The 6,009-nt window shown below is 36.3% G+C and overlaps 1 protein-coding gene across 1 annotated transcript in view; it reads left to right on the top strand.

Moving 5' to 3' along the window:
* The window catches only part of LOC118738094 (homeotic protein deformed), a 131,199-nt gene that overhangs the window by 100,120 nt on the left and 25,070 nt on the right, over nt 1-6,009 (top strand). The window lies entirely within an intron of this gene.

Raw genomic sequence — 6,009 nt, 5'->3', positions numbered from 1 at the left:
CTGGTCTGACATACCGTGCAGATTGTAGGAGGAACCAGGAGTTGTTGGCGGTGGCGTGTGGGTCGTGGTGCGGCTGTGTGTGTTCTATGGTCTGTCGTGGCTGTGGTATGGTCTGTGGTGTTATTATGTTGTTGTGCTGTGGTGACTGTGTGAGGCTGCTCTGGTGGACTGAGGATTGCCGTGGAGGCTGCTCTGTTTGAGCAGCAGTGGGCCACATACGACGTGGTCCACTGCCGATGTGTCCGTAGTCCTGAGCAGACTCTGAGGTGACACCACCCCTCGCAAGCATTGCACTTGACAGAGGTGGAGTTGTGGTGTAGTCGTCTCTGGCATACAGAGCAGGTGTAGGTTTCTGGCCCTGGGTTTGACACGATGCCAGCCCTGAGTAGGAGAAAACGTAGCGAATGGTGCCCTATAGACGAACAACTTCTGAGATACTTCGCCGACCTAAACGGGGTTAGATCGCCGAAACAACAGCCCTTGGTCGGGTAAAACCCGAGTCATTCCGGTACGTAGAACCGGCTGTCGTGGGAATGCAAAATGGCGGATTCATAATGGCCGCTGTGTACGTTTGAAATAATCCGATTTTTACCAAAACTATGGTAGTTAAATATAAAAGGTCATGTTTTCTGCTTTTTTGTTATAAAATGTGTTGTAGCGGTTAACAATGCGCGGTACCATTCCCCAGGGTCTGGATTCCAGCCCAGTTTCCAGCCAACACCAACAAATAAAAAACTAAATTTTTTTTCTAATAGTCCGAGTGTATTCAGCCATGGGCAACATAAAAATACAATCGCCGTTCGGACTAGGTCCCCAACATCAAGGCGCACGCCACAAATCGGAGCAGAAGCTCGGAGAAACTCTAGCGAAGTTTGTTTGGTTTTAATAATTTTGGTGCACAAATTTACACGAAAATTGCGGAATTTTAGATGAATCAATAAACATACATTGAGGAAAGAAACGCGTAAGAAAAATGAACATTTTTTATTTGATTATCGTATAAAAATTTTCGTATTTAAATATGTATAAAAAAATAGTAGAATCAAATAATAACGTATATAAATCAAGTGAAAAGTGTTCAAAAGTATTGTATGTATAATACAAATGTTCAATTTAAATACGCCCGTATTAAAATGAAGCATTTTTCACTGCACGGATAGCGTTTTACACGTCTCGGATGCTTTTTCATGTGTAATTAAGAAAGTATGTATATACCCTGCAGTAAAATTTAGAGACAGTCTGTTAAAGCGCTAGTTCCACTCTATACATTCCAGAACTATCTCCGAACTAGTGCAAAACGGCTGCAGGGAGGGACAGTTGAAACTTTTGGTGTGGTAGTTGCGCTCTGTTGAAAAGTAAATGCACAAATTATCACTTCTCGTACAATACTAAAACAGCTCAGCGGGAAGACCTCCGACTCCAACATCGTTGGTCGCGAGTTCAAACCGCGGTGGAGGCAGTTGTGATTTTCAGATTTAATAAATTTAAATTGTTGAGTTCCGCTTAAAAATTTTAGAGAACATGATCAAATTTAATATAAATAAAATAAAAGAATAAAAAATAAATAAATAAAATGCAATCTGTAAAAGAACAGAAAAAATTCAAAATATCAAAGAATCTGATAATCAAAATTTTTTTCATAAATAACCTATTGTCGCAGATCTGTCCAAAACGGAAAAAGTTCAGAAAAGAAAAAATATCCAGTTATTTGGTTTAAAAATGTTTTCTCATAAAAAAACTTATTGGCCCAGAACTGTTCCGAACTAGTTCCAAAGTTCTGCAGAGGTGACAATTTCCACTTCGTAGGACATCGCCATGTAAAAACAGACAGTTGAAAGCATTGCGTTGGGATAGATCGAGAACCAGTACCGCCTCTTAATGAGCTAGTTCTGCACTAGTTCTGAACTAGCGCAATTTCCTGCAGGGTATGTATACCAAACATGCACAGCGGTGACAACACATACACACATACATAGTACATCCCTGCAGAAAATCTGACTAGCTCAGAACTAGCGTAGAACAAGACTTTTTGCCGACAGTACTTGTTCTAGCAATACCCAAGCAATGCTTTCAACTGTCCAGTTTTACACGGCGATGTCATTGGCGGTGGCAATTGTCGTTCAGTGCATTACTTTGCAACTGGTTTTTAACCGGTTCCGTTTTGGACATTTTTTTTATAGAAAACGCTGTTTAAGATTCCATTTTTAATACTTTTTTCGTTGATTCTTTTCTGTTACAGATTCCATTTTTGTATATTATTTTTTTTATTAAAAAAAATGATGTAAGCTGCACGCAACAATTTAAATTCATTAAATTTTAAAATTCACAACTGCCTCCACCGTGATTTGAGCTCGCGACCAACGATGCGGAGATGTCGGAGGTCCTCTCGCTGAACTACTTCCGTATTGTACGAGTCCTGAGCATTTACACCGCAAGTTTCAATTGTCCCACTTTGCATCCGTTTTGCACTAGTTCAGAGATATGTAGCGCTTTGCCAGACTGTCTCTAAATTTTACTGCAGGGATGTTTATCTGCACAAATGCAATGCAAACATTCCATAAAGATGCAACTCTGGGACATGTACATAATAGCTACTTTTAGATGAAAGATACAATTTAAAAAAATAATTAATTTAATACACCTGACGACTTTGGGCGCATTGAGCTTCTCAGCTCAAATTCTGCATAATTTCTCGTTGTGAGAGTCATACAAAAACTGAGTGGTTTTGCAGTATAGAGCACTTCAAAATAGGCAGCTACTTAGCGTCAGCAAAGTTAACGGTATAAAAGGGCACGGCGAAGTAAAAAAATGCGTTGGCGGTGCCTCACAGATCAGTTGCGCCCGATTGGGATCAACTTGTCAAATAACGTTAAATTACAGGCATCTAACCCTAATTTACTTTTCATGCAAATATAGGTTCGAGTATTTTTTATGGAGTATGAAGTAAAGTGTTTTGTGATATAATATTACTTTCCATTTTGTGAATTTGGTCCAAGGTCTAATAAAACAATTGCATGTACTATTTAAAAAAAAAACACAGGATGTAAAGTTATACCTTGGGTTTATTAATGCAAGATATACATATATAGGGTTCGAACGATACTATCGATATTGAGTAAGTATCGATACTGAGGGTATAAAAATGAGTACTTTAATACTCGATACCTTATTTCGTGATTTTACTCGATACTTTGCAAAGTACTCGTAGTATCGAATACTTTTTAAAACGCACACTTTTTAAATTTTTTCTTCCATTGCTTTCTTTGCTTTTATGGATTACTATCATTCAATTTTGTTCTATCACTTAAACTAAACTGAAATTGCGTGTATTCTGTTGTATAACATAAACCAAATAAGTGAAAGTTTAGTGGCCTTATTCATAAAAAATAAAGTAGGTTTAAAGAGCTTAATAAAATGACATTTTCATACATATTTCAGTTTATAAACCTTTTTTATTACTTTAAGCAAAGTTCGCGAAAATGCAGATTTTTTAGAAACTTTTTGGGAATGCAGTTTTGTAACCTATTCAAATTTACGTGTAGCCTACTACCGTTGACTTTTAATTCAAACTTGCACATTATTGTACTAAAATTGAATAGGCTACAAAAATGCATACTAAAAATTTACAAAAATTTCTTAATAAAACTTGAAATTCGTGAAAGTACAATTAACGTTAAAATTACTTCTAACGTGAAAGTAAGTTCAGCAATGAAATAAAAATCAAATATTTTAAATTTCTATTGTTTTAATTTCAGGAAATAACTAGATATACGATTGAAGAATAAAATAATTTTAGTATCCCAAAAAACGTATTTTAATGAGTCCGATACTGAGTAGTATCGATACTTTTTCCCTGATACTTTTAGACTATCGATACCATGAGCTCGATGCCAGAATGAGTACCCAGTATCGATACCAAAGTCTGAAATTTCGAACCTTATACATATAAATACTAATTTCTTGCTTACAATGTTGGTAAAATGAAGGATGTAATTAAGTAACTTAACAACTTATTCAGAATTTTTATTGTAATAATTTAAATTGCAAATTCAATTTTGCGCTTTCCTTTTGCGAATCTTTTTATTATCCTTTCTGTGTTAATTGCAATATCTAAGTGTACATACGTGCAAAACTTCATCCATGGTACTACGTTTTTAACCGGCGAAGGGTTGAAAAACTTCTTTCGGAAGTAGCGTTACTAGCTGGAAGCGTGACCAGAATGCGGAGAAGTTTGTTAATCAATCGTCGCATGGGTAAAAGATTGTCGTAAGCGTCATACGCTCGTGCGTAACATACAACAATCTTTTACCCAGATGACGCAATGGAAAAGCATACTCTTCGCATTTATCAAGAACTTCTGCTGCTGATTTTGGGATTGGCTTTTCGCTTTCCTTATTTCTCCATCGTTCCGCACTTCTTCACAAATATCGAAATACTGAAACCTTATTTGTATTCAATTGTAATGAGTCGCGACTCGAATTTACACAATAAAAATATTGTCCTTCGTATTAGAGATGGGCGCGGAATAGCGGGATCCACGAAACCCACGGTACTTATTTAAAATTGGCCGGGACGGGTAGTATCGGGTAGATCTGTAAAAATATGGTGGACGGGACGGGACAAAAATCATTTCCCGACACTCCCTATAAAACCGCAACCTCCGCAAAGTCACAAAATCTTCCTTAAAAACGATGTTTGAAATATGCACTTTTAATGTTTTATTGAGACGAAAACGAACAGCAAATCAAAACAAAATAATTGGAAGATGCTAGATTTTTCATTATTATTTTTATTATTTCAGATTAATTTGAAAAACCCACGGGACCCGCGGTTCAATTCTGAAAAACGTCGGGATCTGCGGGGTCGGGATTAAATATTTAGTCCCGTGCCCATCTCTACTACATACTCAAGAATTTTCTACCAAAAATGAGCTACGCGAACGATGCAGACAAGTGTGCACGCCGCACATTCACGAGGTGGGGCCTTCAGCAGTACCGCTATTTTCCTTGGCAAATTTGATAGAATCAGCTATTTGCGTGACGTCAACAGAAATGATTTGTTCTCGTACAGTAGTTATGATAATTGTAATAGTAAAATTTGTTTACTCTCAAAACAAGCAGAAGGACCAGCAAAACATTGGCGTAAAATAGTTACTGCTGATTTCTACTAGCTTGGCGGTAATGAACGGCTATGAAAATTATTTTAATTTTGATTATATTTTTCAAGTCGTTAATATTTTTATGCGCATACAAATGTCTGGTTACACAGTTGAAAGTGAAATTTCCTATATTCGTGCACCGCGGAAATAGACAAAAAGTAGTATCAGAAAGTTCGATTTGACATACATACATACATTCATAGTGTCTACATACCCATTGTTTTAACTTTTCACGTTGACGAAGAGTTTTACACGATTTTTTATTCTATAAATAATCTTGTGCAAGCCTAAAAAATGGTTACGATTAAAGATTAAAATAAAATTAAAACTTACAAATTTTTTTTTTAATTTCTCATTTGAGGTAATATATTTTATCCGAAATTTTGCTTTTTCGCCCCCATCGCCACAATGAGTAAACAAAAAAAATCAAACCGTACATAGCTATGTCTTACGTCAGTATTTAGATAGCGTAACAATGAAAAAGTATGTTCTACATACCTACTTTAGATTACAATGTCCATTAACGTATGTTTGAAAACTGTTATATTTTGGAATACAATACCACAATTTTAGCAACGACGAAAACTCTACTTTACGAAAAGTTGAGAGCAAATTGCTAGCAACAGTCATTTCGATCTCTTGTCCCACTAAATGCCTAAATAGAATCGATGCCGTAGAGCCCTCTTGAAAATAAATATTAGATGGTTATGCATACGAATTTACCAAATTTTGTTTAGACCTTCGGCCAGGTTTTTCGAAAAATTGGCCACTGTGCGCTGGAGAAATTTATCACAAATGTGTGAACGAGTTTCCATACAGTTGATTTACAAAGTTCACACAATAACAATAAA

The sequence above is a fragment of the Rhagoletis pomonella genome, unplaced genomic scaffold (assembly GCF_013731165.1).
Source record: "Rhagoletis pomonella isolate Grant_MI unplaced genomic scaffold, Rhpom_1.0 Rhpom_scaffold_00004, whole genome shotgun sequence".
Lineage (NCBI taxonomy): Eukaryota > Metazoa > Arthropoda > Insecta > Diptera > Tephritidae > Rhagoletis > Rhagoletis pomonella.
Note: the sequence above shows the minus strand (reverse complement) of the source record. Positions and strands in the feature narration are given on the sequence as shown.